This window comes from Drosophila santomea, chromosome 3R, assembly GCF_016746245.2.
Source record: "Drosophila santomea strain STO CAGO 1482 chromosome 3R, Prin_Dsan_1.1, whole genome shotgun sequence".
NCBI lineage: Eukaryota > Metazoa > Arthropoda > Insecta > Diptera > Drosophilidae > Drosophila > Drosophila santomea.
Genome location: NC_053019.2, coordinates 26628869 through 26654987, shown reverse-complemented (window position 1 = coordinate 26654987; position 26119 = coordinate 26628869). Strand labels below are relative to the sequence as shown.

The 26119-nt window shown below is 39.9% G+C and overlaps 1 protein-coding gene and 2 long non-coding RNA genes across 5 annotated transcripts in view; 2 read left to right on the top strand and 1 right to left on the bottom strand.

The window, feature by feature from the left end:
• LOC120451334 (eukaryotic translation initiation factor 4E type 2) overlaps nt 1–26119 on the bottom strand; it is a 46614-nt gene that overhangs the window by 12124 nt on the left and 8371 nt on the right. The gene's annotated exons all lie outside the window — the stretch shown is intronic.
• Nucleotides 4681–5197, top strand: LOC120451337. Its single transcript, XR_005616372.1, has 2 exons — nt 4681–4745; nt 4804–5197. It is a non-coding gene; the product is annotated as an uncharacterized LOC120451337 (long non-coding RNA).
• LOC120451336 lies at nt 5646–6399 on the top strand. The gene is made up of 2 exons (XR_005616371.1): nt 5646–6076; nt 6133–6399. It is a non-coding gene; the product is annotated as an uncharacterized LOC120451336 (long non-coding RNA).

Here is a 26119-nt window from a genome sequence, read left to right as displayed (position 1 = left end):
TGCTAGGTATTCGCAGATGAGTTGGTGTAACTAAGTTTAGTTAATTATCTTTAAGGGAAAGCTTTTAGCACCTTACTGTAACTACTTGTTTAAAGTCAAACCTTCAATTCTCTGCCACAAATGGCAGCATGTGTGGCAAAGTGACCAACTGACGGATTAGCAATAGACCTCCACCAAAAGCCGGGGTATCAGTGGTTTGCGGGGCATTGACGCGGTTCATTGTCCTTTTGTTTAGCCATCACCATCACACAGCACCGCCCACAAATCCTGCACAATGGCTGAAGTGGCGAGTACTGTTGTAAGCCACTGTGACCCCTTCTAAACACAAAGGCCAATTATTTGGCTGGCAAACTGGCAAGGTGGAAATGCAGTGGGAAATTCAACAGCAGCTGCGGCTCAATTACCTTGGCACAATGTGCCTAACTGCATTGAGCTAAGACGGCGAATGGCACAGAGAGAAATATAATGTATTATTCTAGCAGGCTTATTGATATAAATCTATTAAATAAAGCTATTACTTTATGCTTTGCTGTAAAAGCAAGTTGCCTTTTAAGTTTGTAGCGTAAAAGGGAAAGGGTTCAACAAGTTCGTATGGTACATGTTTTATTTCCCACTGCCATTGATGGTTTGACAAGCAATTTTTCAGTTTCAGTTCGGTTTTACGATGTGCACACAACACCCAACAATCTGTGTCCCGAATTGGGGCCATCCCCTCATTTGGGGCTTGGATCCATGGGGAGAAAGAGGAGCCCATCCCTATATGGCGCTATATAGTCTAGTGCACATGTTAGACGCACGTACTTACAACATATTTTTTTCAGCTTCTTTACTTTACTTCGTTTCTTTTTTATTTCAGGCCAAGCTGTTGCTATTTGCGTTGCGGCGACTGTGGGTGTGTTTGGTGTGTGTGTGTGGTGTGTGTGTTTGCCATTCAGACATCGGCACGTATTATATAAGCAGGCAACTATACACATTTACGATATACGTTCGTAGCATTTACTGCGAAATTCCCTTCGCTTCCCTTCCCTTCAATTTCAGCCGTAGAACAAAAGAGTGAATCTTTACAACGGCGTTGCGAAATAAAATGCTGCCCAACTGAAATCCCAAGGGAGTCGAATGGCTGACCTCTGCCCCAAAGCTCCAAAGCTCCAGAGGAGGTGGCAAATTTCAGGCCATCGCATTTTGCATGCTACCAGCCGATCGGGGCTAATGCAATCAAGTGGGCGTGGTCAGCAAATAGCTGCTATGAAGAACAAAAAATCGATGCCTCGTCACGCAGAACAATTTTTTTTCGCAGTCACCACAAACAAATTAAAATGCAAACTACACAAAATAGTCGCCGTGCAAAGAAAAGAGGTCAGTGGGTAGACTTTGGTGGATCCAGATAGGGAATATGCATCCAAAACGCTTGTCAAAGTCGAAAATTTAACAATTATTCCCAGCGGTTGAGCCATAAATTGGTTTTAATATCATAATTTTAGAGATTTTCACCCATCTGAATTGAAATATGCAAACTCTTTGGGAATTTAATCTTTAGTGTGCTTGCTCTGTGATCTCAGACTATTAAATGTGCTTTGGAAATCAAAAGGATTAGAGCAGAGAAAATCCCACATACTCAATGGTTTTATAAAAAGCGTGATTAGAGGGACCTTCGCTTTATGAGCGATGGAGACATTTAAGCCGAGAAAAGTGCAAACACACAAACAACCGACATGGTTGGCAGAATCTATCTGCACGTGACGGATTCACTGTTTACACTGCACTCTAATTGACTCGCCTGCTGGTCAGAAGCAGTGGCTACACTGCACAAAAACTATCAGCTTTAAAGGTTTCAAAATATATTAAATTCTTTCAAATAACTACTGATATCAAATGCTAAGAGATTACTTCTTGCATCTATTATTAAATACATCTATGTTAAACATTCATTCACTCGCTTCCATTTCTTTCAGTGCTGCTTTTACTCTGCTGACAGACAACCTGTGCTGAGCAATTTAAAACACTCGCCTGCGACTTTGTAAATTATTCATCGCGCAAATTCGTCAGTCGGTAAATATTCAGCAAGTGTAAAAATGGAGTTGGAAATATAACTTCCAAACAGAAGGGGGAAAATGCTCTGTACATATTAAAGTCGTGTTCCCTTCAATCTTTTGAGTATTAAGACTAGCAGCAAGCATCGTAAAAGTCTAAAGAATATGAGATACCCTAGAACTATGACAAGACTTGTTGTCATCATTCATGAATACATCACGCGCGCCCCCATTTATGCAGTGTTTATTTACACACCCAAACGCACTTGCACACTCACATACACTGGCACAAACAAAGGGGGCGGTTGTAAATATTTCAGGGCAACAGTGCTCTACTTTCGCTCGTTTTGCGCATTGTTTGCAGATGGCAGAAGCTATGGACGCGAATTTATTAAAATGAGACTGCAAATATGCCCGCGTTGGCGTTAAATTCGCACAAGGCAAAAATAAAAAAAAAAACCCCCCACAAAAGTTGCCATTAAGAGGCGAAAACTACCACAAATTGCCATCAACTGACGCCCAAACGTTCGCTGCACAAAGGAATTTAAATAAGTCCGTCGAATGCCAGAAGGATAACGCAATACATGGCGATAATGCCGAGAGAATTAAATTAATATGCATATGCGTAAGGCCAGTTACGCATTCCCACGGCTTTTCTGTGGAAAAATGTTTCATAAATAATGTTTTTCCAGCTAAATATGAAATATAACGATGCATGACGATGTATTCGAGGAATCGTTTAAGGTCATTACATGTAAATTATTCACACACAGCAATCAAATGATACCCCAAGTGGCACACTTTCGCGCAGTGCATTTAGATAGCGTGACTTGCAACTAAAGTGGAGACAACAAAGTATCGCAACTAGCTAAATATAATTACAATGACCAGAGTCAATTGCCTGTGGTTTCTAACGCTTGGGAGTGAGTGAAAATGATTCACCGGAAGGCAGCAATTACCGCAGCGAAAGGCGTGAATATTTTAAAGGTAGTCACCCAAAAAACATGCAAAATATCAATTTATTATCTCCTTTCTGCCGCCAACACGTCGTTTGACGTCATAGAAAATTTTCCCCAATAAAGCGGATGTGCAAACAAATTTCCATAAATTTTATCGTTGCAGAAACAGATGCATACGCAATCGATAAACTGCAGTATAAACAAAAAACTAACTAAAGGCAAAGTGTATGGGTTTAATAAATAATTGGCTGCGATTCTGATCAAATATTCATGGCCAACGAACAATGCAACAGACTGCGAATTGAAATTTCAAATTTCTGTTTGCTATCGCAGCTTAAATCCAGCAATCCAGCTTTAAGCGATATTTCGATTTCCATTTGATGGGCCGCAAACAAAAGAAAGCATTATATATGAATAAACACGAAGTGCATGGCAATTAAAAGTTTCCAATGCTGCAGCGCATTGTTATTGAAATAAAAATACTTGCGGTTGAAAAGTTTCATTTGTTCATTTGAATCGATAAATGTGGTCAGGGAGAAATGTAAGTCAGAAGCCAAAATTCGCAATCGAGTTGCATTTGTTGGAGAAATTAATAAATGGAAATTGGAAGTGATTGTTGTCAAATGTTCTAAAGAATATAGAAAACTATATGTTGTACTTATGTAATATTTACCTAAGTATGTATGTACATATATGTACCTATATAATATAACAAATGTTTAGCAACTGCTAAACAAGCGCAAACATTTCACGCTCTCTGCCACATGCCGCATAAATGGGTAGTGTGTGTTTGCTGGGGAGTGGCAAATTGTTGGGTGGCAAGTGGGTGGTTCAGTGGGTGGTTCAGTGGCCAGTGGGTGGTTCAGTGGCCAGTGGGTGGTGGTCCGTGTATGAGGTCACGTCTGGTTGCGTTGCCATCACGCACATTTGACGTGCACATATAGTGACGAGCTCCACATTCCACCATCCCGCACATACGTGCATTTACATATGCATATGAATATATCTGCGAATTGTACGTAATAACGAGTGCAGTTGAAATCTTACTGGATTTACCACCAACCATTCGTTAATAACTTTAATGAATTACTATCGATTTTTTTGCTTCTGCTTTTAATTGGCTCTTTTGTGTGCAAATCTATGTTGTGCATTTCAATTATGATAAATAATACATGCCAGTTAAGCTATCTGACTATGAGGATTGCTTTTTCGATGTCCCCCAAATCCTTTTGCGAGTCCTTGACACACACACACATACACACACACACACAGAGATAGAGTTGCAGCAGCATGTGGGCGTATGAGTGCCATGCTACTGACATGTTAGTGTCAACAGTTGAGGTTGCAGCATACCAGTCTTGATTACTCCGAGATCCAGTATACGCCATGTGGTCCCAGGCAAAACCAACTTGGCATATACAGATTTTCTATGTTGACAGTATGGAGTAGCTAGTTTGAACACTTATAAAGATGTTCAATTATTATTTCATTGATTGCGGTAGAAAGAAGCAATTAAACGGCTTGAACACTCCAAATTGCTTGCTCAAGCTGCCAAATTCACTTGGTTTTAAGTGTCCATAAAATAGCTTAACAGCAAATTTAGCTTAGCAAATTTAATTGTGTGATATATTTTCGTGTTGAAACCAAATTACCGCTGTAATAATGATTACTCATAGTTCTCAGCAACGCAATGCACAGTGGTTCCCCCAGAGGCCAAAATTCAAAAAATATGAACCAGAATAGATTTGCGCAAAAAGTAAACAAATCATCTCTAAAATGTCCAGACAATACAAGACAAAACCGGTTTTTTCTAGAAAGCTAACGGGACTTTCTAAAAATAGAATTGAAGTCGCAAGCACAAGCTCATTTGCGAAGCGTAGTTGGACGAATTGCATTCTTCTTAATAACAGAGCGAACTTCAAAAAGGTAAAGCGTCAGTAATACTTATCTGATTGATATAATTTAAAATGCAGTTTAAATTTGAAGGTATTTACTTTTATAAATTCATTATGTTAAGTTAATTTCATTGATTTAACACTTTTTTTGTAATTATATTTGATTTAACCTTTTTTGTGTATTTTGTGAACGTCTTTTTCATGTTTACGTAAAGTTTTAGTTGTGTCCCGCCGATACCCCGAAATAAATGTTTATGTCATTGTATTAAAGAGTTTCTTGAGGTAATAAAACTCTTCGAGAATTTTGCGGAAAGTTGCGGATGTGCTTGTTATCGTTAATATACTAACCCAATCTCTTATTTTTTCAAAGTCAAATTTGCCAACGAAGTCTCTGTTTTGCCTTTTTATTGTGCTGTCTGTGTGATTTTGTCTTTCGTGTATGTGTAAAATTTTCAATGCTCATTTAATTAATTATTTTGTCATTTTTTCTGTGTAAATTTGACTTGGCTTAAGACGGCGATTTGTATCAGTGTGCGTTTGAACGCCATCACATTTTTAATTTATGGTGCACAAAAAAGGGTACCTATACAGAAAAAATACAAGAAATTATCACTGCTGTACGAGATGAAATTAAGACTAAAGGCTACATAGTTGAATTGACCGAACATATGCAATGTATTCCAAACCTTTGTAAACAAATTGCTGATTATTGGACACGCTATGATCGAAAGAAATCGTCAGTACTCAAATATAAGTCTTATAACAAAGTTGTAAACAAAGAACATTTCGAGTTTGGTCTTTCTCCCCTTCATGCAAAAATACGCTTCTTTGAATACTTTTTACATATATCTTACAAGTCCTCCGTCAAGATGTGGCAGGTGAGAGATCCGGAAAAAAAATTGGAAGTAATGAAAAGAAAGCAAAAAATTCAAAAAGAATTTCGCGAAAAAATGGGATTAATAGTTGACAAGCCCAGAGATGGGGGTAGAGGATCATCAAACGACGGAAATGTCGCTAGAAAATTCTTTTCTAATCCAAAATTGGCATCTGATATTACAGGAATAGATGAAAACTTGATCCATCGTTGTGCCACTATACTTCAAGCTATTGCATCGGGCTACAAAATTAATGCCAAGAAATTTAATGAATACGCTTTAGAAACTGCCAAGCAACTGACAAAAAAATATTCATGGTACTATTTGCCGGCTACAGTTCACAAGGTATTAATTCATGGATCTGCAATTATAGAACATGCAATTATATCAATTGGAGAGCTTTCCGAGGAAGCTGCGGAATCAAACAACAAAGAAATTAAAAAATGTAGACTTTATCACAGCCGGAAAATGTCACGGATTATTACAAACACCGACATTTTGAATGCACTCCTTCTACGCTCCGATCCGTTTATAACCGGACAGAGGGACCTTGAGAAAAAGGATAAGTCAACTTTGCTTGAATCTGTTTATAGTTTGCTAGAGGAAACATTGTAAAATTAATAATAAAGTATTAAATTAATTTCTAATATGCATTTTTATATTTTTCATTAGTTTTTTCCAAACAACAAAAATAAAGAAGAAGAGAATAGAGAGAAGAATAAGACTCCATAAAGTATATATATTTGTCTGCCTGCCCATTTGTCAAAAATATACACGAATTAACCTGGTTTTATTTGCTAAAAAAAATATTGCCTACTTATAGGTGCTTGAAAAGGGGTTTTTTTGCATTTTGGTGGGGAAGGGGGCTCCAATCCTAACAATTTTTACACCATGCTTACTGAAGCACTATTGGATCCCTGAGGTTAAATTTGAGGTTTCTAACTGCACTGGAAGTATTTATGGCCGCGTCTCCATACAAGAGGAACCACTGTGCAATGTGGTCGGAATCTAATGCGGATTGGCGTATAATAATGGCCAAGATATATAGTTTGATACGACGTCTATTTAAATTGCTGTATTGATTTTTCGCAAGGGAAATTTCCAACAGCGAATTTCCATCAAGTAAAGAGAAGGAGGGAGCAAAAGACCACACACACACAGGCGGTCGCCAGCCAGAAATCAGTAAAATAAATGACATAAAAATCGCATTAACCCATATTTGCACTAAAAACGACTGCAAAGGCAAAGGCGAATCAAATTACACGAGCGACACAAGGCAGACAAAGGAAGGCCTCCCTGCTCGCAACCCCGATATCCGTGATATCTTATCAACACAAGTCGTGCACAGAATGTAACGGAAACGGAAAGTAAATGGCAGCCATTTAAAGGGAATGGCAACGGGAAGGTGGAAAAGCTTGGAAAAGCGGCAAAATCTGTGAGAGAGCGAGAGGGAGAAAGAGAGAGAGAAGGGGGAGGGGCAACGTGGTGGGAATTGAAAACTGCCTGTGCGTGAGCAGCCGAAAAATCATTGAAAATATATGAAATGTGTTGCCTACTTATGGGCGCTCATTTAATTTGCAACCTCTCACAGGATATGCGTGTGTGTGTGTGCATGAGTGCGCGCATATGTGTGCGTGTGTTTGTGTGCCAAAAGCAACAGACAGGATGAGCGCGAAACGTGCGGAAATTTGCAGCTGTCCCATAAATATAAATAATTACACAAATTAGCAAAAGTTGTTTATTTAATGAATTTTACATTGCTTGCAGGAAAATGGCGTGTCTGTCATTTCCCGACAAATTTCACCTGCATGGTGATAAAACCATGTTTTAGATTATGTATCACGCTTATTGTTGTTATTGTTATTATGTTCTGGTAAAACAATTTTTGTTGCACTTTATGGTGCGAACAATTCACTCGATTTGCGCAGTGCGAAAGAATTTTCATGTGTTTCCCATTTTCAAACTGCTGCAAAAACAGGATCCAATTTTTGGTTTCGAACTGCGTGTAAATTAAACGAAAACTATGCAAATTCCAAAGCACACAACCGCACAACGACTGCAGTGAACGAGAGGGAGAGAGATGAAATGCCAGCTGAAGGTTGTACCAACCAACGAGCAACAAGGACATTCGTTCATTCAACAGCAGCCACCAGTGAGGCAGTGAGTCAGTGAGTCAGTCAGTCAGGGTGGCAATATTTTTGAACCATCTCCCATCGTCAAGGATGCAGAAATGCAGAAAAGGCAAGCGATCAAATATTGTTCGGCGATATAAAAGGAACATCGAAAATTACAAGCAGACAAGCAGAAAATCCATCGATTGATTCACACAAATGCCCTGCAGAGCTTCAGCTTCCCGCATGTTTGTCAGCCACCAAAGTTCCTTATTTGCCGTGGTTACGTGCTGATATTTATTAAGGCGCTGTCTGCTGTAGTTTCCAAAGAGATCCGGGATCCGGAGAGGATTTTATCGACATGCCAAGTGATTTTTAACGCAGTTGCAACAAGGACACACACCACACACAGATCGGATGGCAGCTGCTGTTGCCGTTTGACAGGATGCGACAGGAGCAGTGGCAGTGGCAGCTATCGAATAACGAATACCCCAAAACACACACACCCACAAAGTTCTGCGAAAATGGAAACTTTTGAATGGGTTTCCTTGCTGCTTTCCCCTTTAAAATGTTGTCAAGCGAATGGAATTTGCGAGGCAAGTGCATTTTACGGTCTTAATTCTGCGGCAATTTAAGTTTATGACATGTAGCCTTCTATTTAACTTACTGGCTCATATGATTTCAATTAAAGCTGTGCTATGTAGAAAAGGATATCCTTTAGCAATTGATAGTGGCACTTAAAATTGCTTCTAAAATACGTAAATCTCCTTTTGAGAGCAAAATCGAGTCATTTGTGCCACATGTTGCACTCACTTGAATCCATGCGAAAACAAAACGGAAATTAATTGATTTTCAAGCTCATCATCAGAACGATGATCTAAAATTTTCCGAAATTAATGGAAAACAAGAGAGAACGCTATAGTCGAGCTCCCCGACTATCTGATACCCGTTACTCAGCTAGTGGAAGGGAGAAGGAGAGTCTTAAACACAGTTTTTGGCGGTTTGTAGGCGTTATAGTGGGCGTGGCAGAAAGTTTTTTGGCAAATCGGTAGAAATTTACAAGACTAATACAAAAATGAAAAAATATCAAAACATTTTTCAAAAGTGTGGGCGTAGCAGCTTTGGGCGGTTTGTGGGCGTTATAGTGGGCGTGGCAGAAAGTTTTTTGGCAAATCGATAGAAATTTAGAAGACTAATACAAAAATGAAAAAATATCAAAACATTTTTCAAAAGTGTGGGCGTGGCAGTTTTGGGCGGTTTGTGGGCGTTAGAGTGGGCGTGGCAACATGAATCGACAAACTTGCGCTGCTTCTATGTCTCTGGAGTCTGTATGCTTAATCTCAACTTTCTAGCTTTTGTAGTTCCTGAGATCACAGCGTTCATACGGACGGACAGACAGACGGACAGACGGACAGACGGACAGACGGACATGGTCATATCGACTCGGCTATTGGTCCTGATCAAGAATATATATACTTTATATGGTCGGAAACGCTTCCTTCTGCCTGTTACATACTTTTCAACGAATCTAGTATACCCTTTTACTCTACGAGTAACGGGTATAACCACTCACAAAATTAATTACCGACAAATGGGCAAAGTGGCGCCCAAGTAGGGGGCAAAAAAACTGGAACACAACTGACTGGCTTTCATATCGAAATTCAAAATTGTTTCACATGCAGCGGCGGTGCGAAGGAGACGGAGAACGATAGATAGAGAGAGAGAGAGATAGTGGGTGGAAAGCAGACCACAATGCCAAACTTTTTGCGGCCAAATGAGAGATGTTTATCCCCCCAAAATCCCCCCCACCGAAACTCCCTCAAATTTTCATATCCGCCCCTATCTGTTGCAAAATGGTTTTTGCTTCTCATCGTCTTTTTCTTTGGTTTTTGCTGCTTCTTTGGGTGCTTTTCTCGTTTTTATATTTATTTATTTTTAACCGAGCAGCAAACTACAGGGTTCTGTTCATTTTTCGTGTTCCAAGTTAGTTGGAAAATAATGTTTTTTGGCTGGTTAGAACGAACATCACGTGGCTCACCCACATGGATATTAAATAATCCACTTGCTGCTTTTCCTGCACTTTTAGTTCTCTGTTTTTTTGCGTATGGCACATGTTCTGTCAAAAAATATTACTACTATGCACTCTGACTACATGAATTATAGAGAATTCTGCCGAATGGCATTAATACAATGCAAATCGATGCAGACACGCCCTAAAATACACACTTAGCAGCGCCTGCAGGCGGAAAATTTCCTTACGAAACGAAGGAAAACTGGCAGCATACAAAAAGAGTGCATGATAAATGTATGGAGGGAAGTACATGAATGGCAGATGTGTATAATGGCTTTAGTTGGCATTTAAAGGGGTGATTTCTTTAGCATTTTATACCATTTAAGTAGCTGAGTAGTTGGGAATTTTCCTCTTTTCAAGTTTAGAATCACTTATCTCAAAAGGCTAAAATTCATATATACTGATAAGCACAATTGGTAGTTCGTACATGGCCAAAGCTCTTTTCTGGCTGGTCCGAATTTAATCACTTGAGCACTCAAACGAAAGAACCAAAATCCTAAAGCAACAATTACTCATGAACCAAGTATTTCCTACTTGGATTTCCATTTCAATTTCATTAAGCTGCAAATCTTATCGGTTTGCCATTATCATTATGGCTGGACTGAGTGACAAGCCAAACAAATTCACTTGTACAGGCTCTAAATTGCCTGATAACTCAGCGTGTGTATACTTGATAAAAACAAAATCGCAAATAAATAAACCCAAATAACGAATATAAATCAAAGTCGTGGCCCAAAAGGAAATGCCAGATATGAGAAATGTCAAATTTGGGCAGCGAAACATTGAGCAAGCGAGACTGAGAGACAATTTATGTGCGGGCGTGGCTTCAGCATCAGGTGATGGCAAAGAAATTGCCAATAAATTGGCCCAACATTAGGCCAAACACTTGCGAGGCAGTGGGAAAAAGGGCGAAAACTGTGGAAACAAGTTGAACAAATTTATGACTATTCATTAGGATGCTGCTTTTCAAAAGGATCGCGCCCAAGGAGTATGAACATTTTTCATAATGAACTTTGGTGTTGTGCCTTCATTATGTCCTGTGTGCGAGACGCAAATTGTTGCTAATTAGCAAACAACTTGAACCACTCACAGGAATATATCAGGACATGCCACGCCCACAGTCCACACCCACACCCACTGCTAATTGCATAGTCAAAAGCGATTGCAAGGCAAGGTCAACGTCATGAGGATAAGCCCAAGAAAGCTGCCACACACACTAAATCCACCTCGTAAGGATGTGCACATGTAGCTGGGTATACATATCAGGATAAATACACACACACACACAGGAAACACTGTTGCCTTGGCTGAACTTCTAAATAAATCAAAATGTTTTATCGACGCAGCAACACAGTAGAGACAAAGAAAAGCTTGGAAAAACTGCGACTATATCGCACGCGTTTGGGAAAAGCAAGAACAGAACAGAACCAGAGCAGCCAAAACTTGACAAATTTCCCATTTGACTTGACTAATTTGAAGATTTATTTATGCATCAGCAAACAAAGGAAAAGAAAATCCAGAGAAACGCAAATAGATTTGCCCTTGTCGCAGTCGAAATGGGGCTTAAATTGTTACTGCGCGTAAGCAAAGCAGGACAGGTATCCTTAGCGCATATCCTAGAATATCCTAGCCATATATTATGCGCATACATATGTGTAATTTATGACACGCCACGGAAATATCATTACTATTATGCCAGTAGTGGTATATACTTTAGTCATTATATTTTATTCAGCAAATTTATTCATTGCATTCGTAATTGTTTGTTTATTGTTCAGCAGTAAATTCCCATTGCTCTTTGTAAATTGGCTTAAATTAAATATTGATGCCGCTGGCCATTGGTATCACAAAATGTATTAACCAGGGATTTCATGAATACAGTAATCGTATTAATTCCAATTGATTGATGCAATTAACGCACAAACTTCTGTACACATGTCGTATGCGCAATATGTTTGAACTCTATTTACGTTAACTCGTCAACGCAATTTGGATTAGTTTAATACTCGAGCAAACCAATTATTGTTTAGCAATTGTCTCGTTTCAATTTAGTTTGGATTTTAATCCCATTATCAAGGCAAGCGAACACATGTCGTATACGTCATATGAGTATACTTCATTTCTTGTACTCCAACTCAAGTGAACTCAATGAGAATGCTGAAGAAATGAAATATTATTATTTGTTTTAAGTTTTGATTAATTATGATTGTTATTAGAGTGAAAAAACAGAGGCAGTGGCAAAAACAACTGGCAAATGTAATTACAAGACAAATTTACAAGGAAATTCCTGGGCGGCAGTATACTTTCTTCCCTCATCGCTGCGGATGCTGCCTTTTTTGACAGTTAATTTATGTGGAAAGTTACAAGTGCGCCTCGGGCGCTGAACTTTGAGTTTGTGTTTTTCCTTTTTCCCATCGACTTGGCTTGGGTCACCTTAAAAACGAGCTCACGCACACACAGCAGAATACAAATACAAATACAAGTGCACACGCCGTGGCAAAAACAACAAACGAGTCAAAGGTCAGACTTCTGTTTTCCGGGCAATATCTAAACAAGCCCCAAAAAAGGAAAAGGAAGCGAGTAGTCCCACAAATGTAGGCAACACTTTTTTCTGGTTCCGCTTTTGTTCTTTCTGATGCGAAGCAAAAACAAAAATCGAAATCGAGAAATGGGTGCCTCAAAAAATTATACGCATCTCTCAGTTTCACTCCCGCTGCGAGATTTACGATGGGTCAGTGGAAAGTTTTATTGTTTTCCCAGCTAACCCCAATCAAAGAGGTTTGTGGAGCCGAGTGGCAGGATTGATTGCTTCATTAAACTGGCGCCAAGTGTTCATGTGTATCGCCGATGGCAGCAGCTAATCAAATTTTATATACGATCCCATAAAAACTGTCGGACATCATCACGAACTGAAGGCATATTTTGGCATTGTTTTCCAAAACGATAAAAACGCAACAAATTAACTATAAATAACACTATCAGCCGCGTACGTTCACATTTTATTTATGATCCAAACAAATTAAAAACGAAATTAAAAATGTACAAAAGAGCATCACAGGATATATGACCAAAAATTTATAACTTTTTTTTTGCATTATTTAGCCACATTTTCAACTTGTTCGATCCCAATAGCCAGTTATAAAGTGCCCAATCTGTATGCTCAAATGTACATCTATAAAATATTATGGGAACAAAGTAAATGTAATGCAAATTGAGTTCCGAAATATCAGCTCAGAAAAATATCTCACACAGTTTTTGGTGGGGTTTCGTTGCCAAGGCAAGGTCGTCTTACTTTGCTGGATTTTTATGGCATGCACACGTCAGCAGTAAACAGCAAGAACAAGAACAGGAACAACGATATCAGGGTTTCGCTGGCGCCTTAGAAAATTTTCCTGGCCAAAAAGAAAATCGTATATATGTGCGAGTATGTATTTATTATTAGCTATGACTTTTGTGCGTGTGTGCGGCGTGAGTCACAGCCATTTGCAGAGGTCTAGGCGCAGTTATAAAAACCCAATGCGATAATTGTTAGGGAAAATTCTTTCCTTCTTTCCTTCTTACCCCCAGTTTTCCTTTTCGGCACTTATCGTTGTTGTTCTTGTGGCCGGTGCGTGTGGCAGGACTAGCATAAAATGGCCAAAACAAGAGGTGGAGCAAACTGGCAGCTAACGTATACAGGGGTAAACAATTTTTATTGCCCTGGCTGAGTAACCGAAAGTGGCGTTGTCAGCAGCACCAGCTGAAAAAGAAAGAAAAGCAACCAGAAGACATTTTGGCCCAGACCCGAAAACCAAATTAAAGAATCAGGGCCACTCAAAATTGGTAGAAGTACTCGAAAAGGGAAAAAATTGTCGAAGACTTGAGACAGATAAGAAAAGAGAATCTGCGGTTAAAAAAGAGGCTCTTATATTGAAATAAAAGGAAGCTAAAATCAAGAGAACTATTAAAGCACAAACATTTTGTTTACTAAAAGAATTTCCAGAAATTCATTTGCTGAAATCACTTTTGAAGTGGTTTTTACAACTATTAAGAACTTGACCATTCACGACGATCTAAACTCTAAACTCATCAATTACGTTCGCTTCCAAGATCTATGGTGCTCTGTTTAAATTAAAACAAATTGCAAAAGTCAAAGTCAAGGCAAGAAGTACGATAATCATGATTGACATGGTAACAAGATGTCATCCCACTCATTCCTGCCCCACAGACCAATTTCACGCCGCATTTATAACGAATGCAAATGCAATAAAAAGCGCCGCCCGGAGATCCAGAAAACGGTTTGCACGCCAATTTAATTTATTAATTCAGTCAAGGAGCCTAGAAATCCGAAACAATGCGGGCAAAAGCTACAAATAATACAAATAAATATATACGTAAATAAAATGAGACGAGAGCGAATCTCTTTGCATTTCATTTATCTTCGTGGGCGTGCCTTTTTTATTAAGATATTTTTGGCTGCTTTTTTCTATAAGACCGTAGATTTGATTAAATGGCGTGTAGGAAAACCCACAGCGGTTTTTACGGCAAACTTGATTGTTTGCAAGAAATAAGGGAATCATATTTTTAAAATATTCCGAGAAACGTGTAGAGATTTTTCCCAAGAAAATTAACTAAAAATTTCGTCAGAAGCGAAGAGTTCCCTCGCAGATTATCCAGTCTTAAGTGATACTCATAATATCAGCTTTGCTCCATTTCTTCGCCTTCCCATTTCCTCTTAAGCCTGCAAAAGGACATAATCGCCGCGGAATTGTGCTTTTAATGATGGCGATGACGGCGGCCCCCAACGACGTTTATTGTAAATGATGCACAAACGCCGCTTTAGGGGAATGGCCAACGCCATCAACACCATCGTCCTTCTGCAATCCCTCCTCCTCGTCGTGGCCTTAGTCCAAATTTGCGCTGCACTTGGAGGCAACTTTATGGCACTCTTCAGGCCCTGAATTCCATTTGGCCCAAATTAACGTTAAGCATAAATTTTGAGCCAACAAACGGGCCAAAAGGAGACGAGCAAACTACGGGTAACAATAAATAAAAGAAGGAAAAAACAGAAAAACAGAGCTTATTTCGTTCTGCAGCTGCTGCATGTTGCGATTAGCATTAACAATTCCATTAAGAGCAGAAACAGCCAAAGGATAAACAGAGTTCTCAACTCGACGAGCTGCACAATCCTTTCTTGACAGGATGAAGTCGGCAAAAAATGTGGACAAAACAAACTCGGTAGTAGTTATAGAAAAATAAAGTCTTTGCTTGAAGCCTACGGGGTTGACGAAACCAGTTTCTTTTATAAAATTGTTTGGACTGAACTATATTTTAAAATAATATAGTCATAATCTCAGTACCAGTAAACCTACCCTACTACAAAAATGAATATAAATCGGTTGTGGCCCACTCTCGTCATGAAAATAACTTACTTAATCTAAGCCAACAGAATGATTCATACTCAGGATTCCATATACTCGCATATCAAGGGGGTTTTACACAAACCATTTATAACAAGCGAAATGAGCAAGTGTAGAAGGCCAATTGTGGGGGTATTTTCCCGCATTCATATCAGGCCATTTTGGTAAATTTACATTTGCTGACAACTGAAAGTCATTTGGCTGCGAGAAAGCTCATAAAAATCGGGGCAAAGCAACAAAACAACAACACCATTTCAATGCCGTCATCGCCAAACATTATCAAAAACTGTGGAATAACAGAGAACAACAAACTAAGTCTAAGGTGACAGACAATAAAGAAAAAGTCGTTAAACAATTTGATACGGCCTGGCCTTGAAGATCTGAAACATTAACGAAATGAAGGTGGATTGGCAGCGAAACACGGCCGCAAAGAGCCAACAACTTTTGGCCAACAAAAAACCAGCTCTATGACATCAAATTTCTCGCTTCACTGTTTGCTTTCAGATTTTTTTTTTATTTTTGCCCGTCTTATATGTGCTTTCTCAGCCTGAAATAAATGCAAATTTGGGAGAAACAAGAGAAATGGTTAAAAGATAAGCTATGACAATGACTGCTCGCGGGGCTCACCCAAAAATGAACTTCCAATTTCGAGTGAAATTCCATTATGTAATGGGCTTGGAGCTTGGAGCTTGGGGCGCAATGGGCAGGTGGTGGGCAATAAACCGTAGCCCGTTGGGCAAAATACACCTGTACCAAAGGCCGGGCAACGAGGAGAGTTCAACAAACTGGGTTACTTTGCGGGTAGATTTTTGGAGTTGGGTTGGTAGAAAGTTTCAAACTTATTTTCCCGTTTGCAAGTTTGCATTATAGTCGAATTTTTATTTTTCTTAATTGCTGTATGGTTAAGTTGAACTTCGGTAATCACAGCGATCACCACGTTAAACAAACTTAATTTAAAGTTTCGAGTTATTTTATATCCGTAAAGTGTGGCATTGAGTACAGACAGCTTTTTAAATGATGCAATCGCAATTCTACAAATTGCACCGCAATCTATCTGATTTATTCAACGTCATACACAAGTGAAGGCAACTCCATGCCCAAGGCAAACTTTATTCAGAATTGTGTGAGACGAGGGTATGTTTAACCCACCGACGCCGACTTAACAGGTCAATCATCCCTGGACTGCACACCCAACCACCCACTCACCATCTGCCAGCCATCAATCAATCAATCAATTGCAGTTTACACATTGACATGCAATCCACAATGCGGCATCTGGCCCAATCAAAAGGGGCGTGATCTATGGGTAACATATACATATGCGGCAGAGCCAACATTATGTTGCACACAACACACAGCTCGCCGGCTGTGGGTTTGATTAATTCCAATGGAACAGCAGCACAGTGGCACAGAGCGGCCCCGAGGCAAATAAAAATAAATTTAGTGCCAAAAGTAATTGTGCCCAAAGGACATGGAAAAAAAGAAGGAAAGGAAAGCAAAGCCCAGAAAGCAGAAATGGCAACAGGAACAAGAAAAGCACAGAGCGCAGCAAAAATAATTACAAGTCATGAACACAGATAGCTAAAATGACGCGACGGAAAAGGCTACAAAAATTTTCCGACAATGCTCACAGATCCTGCGGCGGCGAAAAGAGAAGGCTGCACTGCACCCAACTCCCTCGCACTTGTGGGCACAACTTTTGTGTTAGCACAGAAAAAGTTTCCGAGTGTTTGGGCACTGAGAAAAAATATTAGCTTGCTTTGAGGGAGTTTTAATTGAAAACATGCGTTGCACATTTGCAGCTTTGTTGACTACGAAAATAACAGTATAGCAATATTAAATAAACATTTTTTAAAGCTTTGCATTAAACATTTTTCCTTTGCTTCATTATTTCTCGGTGTACCTTTGTGTGGGGAAACTTATCTATCCCGAGGCTTTTTGGCAGCCGGAGATGTTAGGAAAACTAATTAATAGCGCGTTTCATTTGGTGCCAGCCCAAAAAGGCCAAGCCAAATGTGTTGCCATCCCGTTTCGCAGCCATCTTACTCGCTCGCATTGTATATGACAAATAATGTTGAAATTAAATGATATGCCTGCAGCGATAAGTGAGTGTTGTGTTCTATCTACTTTTATGGGATAATGCCGGGGAGTCGTAATCTCCAGCCAAATCCGAAGCCACATTAGTGCGAAAAGACCAGAGTAATTCAGGAAATTCATGAAAAGGGGCGGCCAAAGGGGGCGGAGTCGCATCGATTTGGCTGACCAGTAATGCGATTGTCTGCGCGGAAATTGAAGGGCATGGGTAGCTGGCTTGGGCTTACACCCAGCCATGCGAAATCAACGCCCAGTTAAGTGCGGGCGATTCACATAAATTGGCCAACTTAACTAGACAATCGCAGCAGTGAACAGATTCCATAAATTCCACAAGGAAATCGATTTTTAAGGTACATTTAATGTTTAATCGGTAATTGCTTTGTTTTTATAAAACGTAATACATGGCGTATAAGTGATATTTTGCAGAAGTTAGGGGACAACATGGCGTATGGGTAATATATTGTGAGAAGAAGTATGGGCGAATTTAGAAAAGGTGGTAACCCTGTTGAAGATTTACACGTGCTTTACTTTTTGTTTGAATATGACGGGCATGTTAATTTCCATGACTAAACATATAAATTGAAAGAGCAAAATCCGAAATGAAGGTAAGGGTGGTTAACGGGTTAAGCCGAGGTGAGTTTTGAATTGTAACTTTTCCGCAGCGCATTTGTTTTAATTTTTTGTACATTGTTTTAGTTTGTGTTGGTGTGGGTGTATGCCGTGTGGAAATTAACACAGTGCCACATAAAATGACAATTCAAAGGTCCAAGAAAGAGAGAGAGGAACGGCCGACGAGAGAGAGAGAATGGGCCAAAAGAGAGTGTTGTGCGCAGGGAGCGCCAAAATACTGTAGCCTAACCCGAGGGGTGCGTGTCAGTTTCAATGTCTGCGAGTGTGCGTTTGTGTGTGTGCGAGTGAGTGAGTGCGGCTTTTGATTTGCCACAGCTGCGACGCGGGCAGCGCTGCCTGGATCCTTGGATCCTGTGACCCTTGGGAGCTCTGCTGTCGGCCGACTGCGCTGCCTGTCGCCGCGTCGCTGTTAAAAATAGCAAGCGAAATGGATTAGTTGCCTAAGCCCCAAAGCGAAAGGAAGGAAGAGCAGTACAAAAAGGAAACGCAAAACGGCATAACGGAAAGAAGAAAAGAGCGAAGTGCGGCGCATGTGTGTGTGTATGTGTGTGTGTCTCTGAGTCTCTTTGTGCATGCATGTGAGCGTGTGCGGGACTTGTTTTTGCCACTCATTTCGGATTTCTTCGCTTCTTTTTTTGTTATTTGGAGCTCCCATGTTTGTGTGTTTGTTGTGTACAGTTCTGTTTGACATTGTGACCGACTGAAAATGACGACGATGATGATGCCGTTGCTGCTGTCTCCCTCTTAACCTCTTTCCTCTCTCTGTCGCTTCTTTCGTTTTCGGCACCCCCGCACCTCTTTACCCGTCATCGCAGTGCTCGCACATGTGTGTCATGTGAATGAATTTTACAACATGGTAACGGCATTTCAGCAGGCCCAAATCCAAATCCTTTAAGGCCGCCTTCGAAATGAACGTATGCAAAGCAACAATAAAATATGACGTAAGCCACAAAAACCAAAAGCTACTCTCTTATTAGGGCACTGAAAAAAAAAGGACGATTTTCTGTTTAGGAAAGTTTTAAATAAAATAAACAAACTTTTAAACTGTCTTTTCGTTAGTATTAAATTAAAGGCTTGACAAATTTTATAAACTGTTCAACTGTAAATCTCTACTAGTAGCTAATCCCTGTCATTTGTATCGCTTAGTGTACGCACGCTCATAACTTCCTTTTGCTTAAAGACGCTGACACAACACACACACACATCATGTTTTGACCACACGACCCACTCCATTTGGCCACCTTGTTGTTCACTTTTTTGTATTTTACGCACAAAGAACTCGAAGGAAAGGCAGGAAGGAAGTCGACACAGGCATGTCCCTGCTGCTGCCACGCCCCCAGAAAGGAAACGCCTTGGACAAATTGTCCCACAACTCGACGGCCTGGGGGGTGGGGCGGTGGCTAAAGCCACAACAGCACAAGGAGCAAAGAAAAAATTACTTAAAAGATAACTTTTATATAAAGACAAGAAAGGTATGAGAGTACAACCAATGTTGCTGTGAAAAATGTATGCCTTTTATGGGGCTCCTTGTGGTTTCGTGGATAATGAGGCGTATACGCAATGTGGGCTAAAATGGGCTTTAAAGCGATGGTGCAGGGTAGCAGGATGTTGGTTTGATCAGCGGTTTAACATGAACTTTTTTTCTCTATTACTAACCTAAAAAACAGATTCTTTTTTCTTTAATTACCTTTTTTACTGACCACTTGACCATATCTACTCAACAAAATACCCTTGAACAATTCTTTAATATTGCGTACACATAAAAGCATCTCATGGTCAGTCCAAAAGTGCTCGAGGACAGCTCGTAAAAGCCTTCCCCACAAGGCTGCACAGCAGGACGATTTGGTGGCTAGTAGGAGGCGGAAGAGGAGGAGGAGAAGGAGGATGAGGAGGACGGTGAAACGGAAATGACTTATTGCCCGAGGATGAGAGCACTGCAAGACCACAGCGCTCAGCAATTAATTAATTCTCGGGAGGAGTTTATCATATCATCATTGGCTGGCATTTAATATTCAAATGCAATCTAATTAGCCGCTGAAATGGTACTCCAGAAATTGCCTCTGACATCTCAAGGCCAGGCTTAATTGCGACCACAGTGGTTAATACACTGTACAGAGTACACTGTACGGTGCAAGTACAACAATGAAGACATCAACACCCGTCGCCTGAATGCAGTACGCAATTTAATTTTATTATACAATCGCAGTCGCAGCTCCCACAACGACCCACAACTCTTAAAGCTGTATCCCCCAAAGTGCACGGGCACAATGTGCGCAACTCTCCAAGCGGATGAGGGGGATGGGGTGTTTGGGAGTTGAAAGTTGGAAGGGGGTAGGTGGAGCCAGTGAAAAATGTTAGTGGGTGTTGCATAGCCGAAAGATACCAGAAAAAGAAATTTCCCTCGCTTCGTGTCGCGGATGGTGAGCTGTTGAAGCTTTTGTGGGGCAATCAAAAGATGTTAGGGCAACATAGGGGCGCATTAAACGGAAGGCAATGATACCCTGGAATACCACATTCCAAGGAGTACACTGTGTAGGAATATTAAAGTCATATTCTTTAAAAAATACTACATTTTGAGATATTGCTATAATAAATTGAATTTAGTTTACTTTATCAGACTTTTTCAAATCCGAGCAACCGAATTAATCCATTAGCTTTCTAATATTAATAGTATTTAAGCAGCATACCCACCGCAAATCCCTGGATAACACAATTTTAACCCAGTAATACTATCAAGAGTGAACTCGACATTGCAGCTTGCCATTCATTCAAGAGAAAGACGTTTCCCGCAGCCAACGCACACTTTGTGCCGCCACTACATGATGAAAATGGAAAACGGCAGCGAGGAAAGGCGAGTGAGGAAAACTAACAAGGAAATGGGAAAAGGAGCAAGGAGTTGGCGACTGCACACTGAGAGGTTATGCCTCTGCCAGCAATTGAATCAGCCACAGAACCATAAGAAATACCCGCATATTCGCCCCCCTTTTGGAGCTCCTCGCTTCCAGTTTCCAGCTCCTATCCTTCTGATTGCCGTTATGCGGTTTAGTTAATGTAGCTCATGTTTTTGTTGTTGCTGTCTCCGTCGCCGATGTCGCTGCTTCTTATTACCCGCTGCGCACAAAAAAAAACCAAGAAAATATATAAAATAAAGCAAGAGAAAAGCAACAGGAACAGCAAGATAGTCGAGGTGGAGATGGGGTGGCAAAAGGCAAAGTGCAAAAGTTGGAATTACGTCAAATGAAATTATGTGCACGCCTTGGAATTTTCCAGGACCTTTCGTTCACAGTTCATTTTGGTTACAGTATCCTCTAAAAAAGAGATCAGCTTTACAGATCATTTAATTTTCAACTGTTAATATTCCTTATTTAAGTTCTGTTCATTAAATTGAAAGGACTCTTTCATAAATCATAGGTTTGTCGTATACCTTGCCAAAGTGTAGAGTATTTGCCTTTGCTTTGCTAATGGCCAGACGCATTTCACCCTTTTGCGATACTTTTTATTTGCCTTGTGCTAACAATGTCAAGCCCATTTGTCAGTGACTTGCAGGAGTTGATGATGCCTCTGGGTAAGAATTGTAGCTATCCTTTTTGCCTCTGTGCCAAAACACACCAATGAGTGTGGGTGGTGGCCCCCGAGGAGATTGGCAGTCAGTCTGGGCGACCGGATTCCTGGCCAGCTGGGCTAGGCCACTGTTGCTCTACCGCGTCCGTAAGGACAGCTATGCTATATTTGTTCTCTTTTTTGAGTCACTGGTTTGGTTTGCCACGCTTCCATGCTCGTCCATCTATCCTGCTGCAGTTCCTTCCCTTTGACAACAGTAATTACTCGGCACCTTTTCGTTGATTGCAATCCCTTCAAAAACTTTTTGCACACTTTCTGCGAAGATGCAAATTTTGTACGCTTGGCAGGAGAATGCCGTGAACAAGTTAATTAGAGGTAGTTTCTGGAATGGCAAAGGTTGCCAATCAGGGTGCAAATAAAATGACGCGAAACTAGTTCATATGCAGCAGTTTAATTGCAATACCACAACAGAGAGGAGCTAGCTAAGAGTTCAAACTATAAATGAATGAATTGGAAGACAATCTATCTTGAAAGTCCTTCGTTCTACAACAATTGAGAGCAACAGCTGTGATAAGGCTTGATTCATTCACACCATTTATAACATTCATTCGAGACCATTTGAAGTGCACTCAAACTCAAAGCAAAAGGTTGCACAACTAATTGTTTTGAGCCATATGAAACGAACGAACGAACACGTAACGTAACCAACAAGCTCTAGAAGTTCATTTAATTAAAGGTAAAACCGTTCGACGCAGCCATTAATATTTATGGTTTCAACCTTTTCACTCTTTATTTCTGCTTTTTTTCTGAACTCACGCTTGGGTAACTGGCATTTCTTCGTCTTTGTGAGCCAACTTAAAAAGGAAATTGGAGATGAAGCGAAGCGCATGGAATTTAAATGTGAGAATATCACTTCTTCAGTTTTCGTTTTATTTTCGCATTTTATTTTCTTTTTGGTGGAAAACAACAAAGAAAAAAATACGAGAAAATATGAAAATATTCGTAAGAAGCCTGGGTCAACCTTGGAAATGGGAATCGCTTTCAACCCTTTTTTCCTTCTTTTGGCGGTTAAGGGAACAATGGACCCCCAAACAAACCACCCACATCGTATTACTGGGTCAGGTTTTCCTCGGGCAAACCATTTTATTTTTCCCTGCCACTCGTTAAATGCCCAGCAGAGCTCATTTCATGTTTTTTTGTTTTTTTCGTTGTTTTTGTTTCCTGTCTTGCCACTGCAGCAGCATTAAATACACATATAATTTGGCAAAAAAAGAAGGGCAGGTGGTAGGCGTATCTGATGTTTTGGGAGTACATAAAAGTAGGCGAATGAACTCTTTCCGCAAAACGAAGTAAATCCCCCCTAAAAAAAGGGTCAGCCACATGTATTACAGGACTTTCATGTCGGCATACCCTTTAGGCCAAAACCGAATCAGAATTAATTTGGTATTATTCCAGGATTTACCAAGTTGAAATTATATACAATTTTATTTTCCAAACTGATTGTACATTAAAAGGATAACTTGAATAGGACACAAAATATATTAAATTATTTATTTTATTAAAACAAAATACAACATAAAATTGCTAAGCAAATTCGACACAAAACTTTTCAGAAATTTAATTACGTTTTGGGGATTACACGTAGGTTTTATAGCCTACGAAAATGTTGTTGTGCGACAAAACTCTAAATTAATTTTGCTGGCTTAACAAAATCTACGCCCACTTTCGTATGTGTGTGTGTGTTCTTTTTGTCCAGTTTGGATGGCCCCCATGGGTCATATTGAAATCCAACCACCCCCAAACCGCCCACTTCACAACACACCTCTGAGCCGAAACTCATCCGACGTGCCATGAAATTTGTTTTCAATTAACAAATTGTTTCGCAGCGCCGACAAAAATCGATAGCTAAGCCTTTTTCTAACGCCACTCGTTCCACTTTCTTCTAATTTCAGCTTGGGCATAAACATTTATGGACTTCAGCAAATTTGATTCCACGCCAAAGCTATCATGCATGCGTACACTTAAAGAAACAAGTGCTACAAAAGGAACATGCATTAGAATACCAAGCTCTATACCAAGCTTATATGATATGAAATATTTAAGAGCTGAATTTCTTAGCGAAATTCTTTATCTGTAGATAAATTCCTCGCATTTTGTCTGCTTCGGATGTGGAAAATGCAGGAAGCGGGATGCAGTATGAAGGATGCAGGATGCAGGCTTCCTGTTCCTTTGTGCATTGCAAATTTCTACATGGTCAGAGAGTCTCGAGAAAGCGAAACTTCAGCCCTGCGAATCAAAAAGTTTTCAAGTTGTTGAGAGCATCTTGGCAGGCAAGTTTCAAATGTTAACACGACAATGACGATTCTAAAAAACTTTCCACATCCGAGGAGAGCAGATGAGATGAAATGAGATGAGATACGAGTGCCCCACTCAGTCAAGTTCACATAGATAGCAGATATTACACGTACTGGATATTCATTAGGTTCGCAAAAATGGCTTCTCCTTGTGAATCAATAAATCAAATCGTTGGCTGACAGCTAACAACAACAGCAAAAAAATGTACTCATAAGCCGCTAAGATTTGTGACTCACCAGACAAAGTTGAGATACAAAAAATCACAAAAAACATGAAAAAACTCCCACATCGCAATCTAGGAAAAAAAGCTGAATTTGGCAAGCCATCAAAATAATAGTCAGTCAGACAAATAAGTAAATATAAATAAAAGCAGGGAACAAGTGAAAAAATAGATAAATGTATAAATTGAATTCATGACTGGGAAATATAATATATACGAATACTGCAAGGGGGCGTGGCACTGCAGTGTGGTGTCATCAAACTCTGTTGGCAGAAAAGAAGGCTGACACAAAGCCAACAGCTGGGGGAAAAGTGGCAGTCGCACCAAGGGATACCCTGCAAATATCTACAACCCATCTTTGCTTTTAAGTTGAAACATTATTAAGTTGTTTGAAATATAAGTTTAACATGTGTAGGTAAAGTTGCTTAACTTTATGTTTCCTTCGGTAACTCTTAGTTCCAGAGTAGATGATGTGAAAGCCAATATACCCTATCAAGAAGCGTACACAATGCTGCGGGCATTTTTACCACATGAGGGCTTGAGAACAACAAGGCAAACAAAAGCCATGTGATAGAGCACAACAAGGTGAAAAGGCAAAGACTTCGAAAAAAAATGGTTACATGTGAATGCGGCGACAGGTGAGGTGGTGGAGTGGAGTGGGTTGGGGGTGGTGAACGTCACTCAAGGGCTAAACTTTTAATTGCAGACGGATTCTCGCTCTACAAAAGCCGCCAAGAGCGGCACATGGACACAAAGTCAAGCGCTGCCCACACACACGCCATTTGTTATCTAAGCCAACAGATATGCCATTATCAAGTGATAACACTACTGATGATTCATCAGTTACTTCAGCACAGTTCATCGTTTGTTTTCTTGTACATGTGTACAACTGCTGTAAGCCTTTTGATAACTAATTGAGGTGGAAAGTAAATACGATTTTATCAACTTGATAGAAGGTATTTGACTTTGGAAGACAGCTTCTGCATCATGAACTCAAAAATGCGGATATATGACTCAAGATCTTCATTGTAAGCCAGTCGTTTTTTTTTTTTGGTTTCAGTACAGCGCCTATGATGAATTAGTGAGCCACTCTGTGTGGCTGGGTGAAGGGAACAAAAGTGTAAGGTCGCTGGGTGACAACGATGACTCAATTCAAAGCGCACATTGTGAATCGGGGGAGGCGCGAACTCTCTGCATGTTCGACTCACATTAGAGGGGCGACGATACTACGATACTCGTGCAGCTCGTTCGGAATCGCTGACAGGAAGTGATGGGGAAAAGTAAATGAAATGAAATGATACATGATAAACGGCCCATATTATACGAAACTTTCACAGATGGATAGTGCCATCGAATTAAACACGCAACTGCCACGATATCGTGTTCCCCCTGGGGTCATCGTTTAAAAATAAGTTCAATAAAATAAGCATGACTGCCTTGAAAGCAAGTGTTAAATTAACCTAAAGAACTACTGAAATATTATATAAATTTGGATAAAGATTACATAGCTTCTCATTTTTAAGCGAGCTTGAAAAACACACATATCTGCGCTTTCAACCCAAAAAAAACAACAAAAAAACCACAAATGACTCGATACACACTGTATGAGATCATCAACGAAAGATGCTTTTGTTATATGTAAGTAACAAATAAAAGCGCAAAGTGCGAAAATAAGTGCCTTAACTTGGTTCGAATTCATTTGTATGACGAGGCTGCAAAAAATATTCATATTCGTGTGAGATATATGTTAAAAGCTTTTATGTAGCAGCCATAATCGATGACAAAACCAGTGCACTCACTCGATTAAACGTTTAAACTCAACTGGTTTTTTAATAGCCTAATAATGTAATTAAGGAGAAAGAGAACTTTTTTTTATAATTATTGCACTATAAATATTCATTATCTCGTCAATTGTCCAT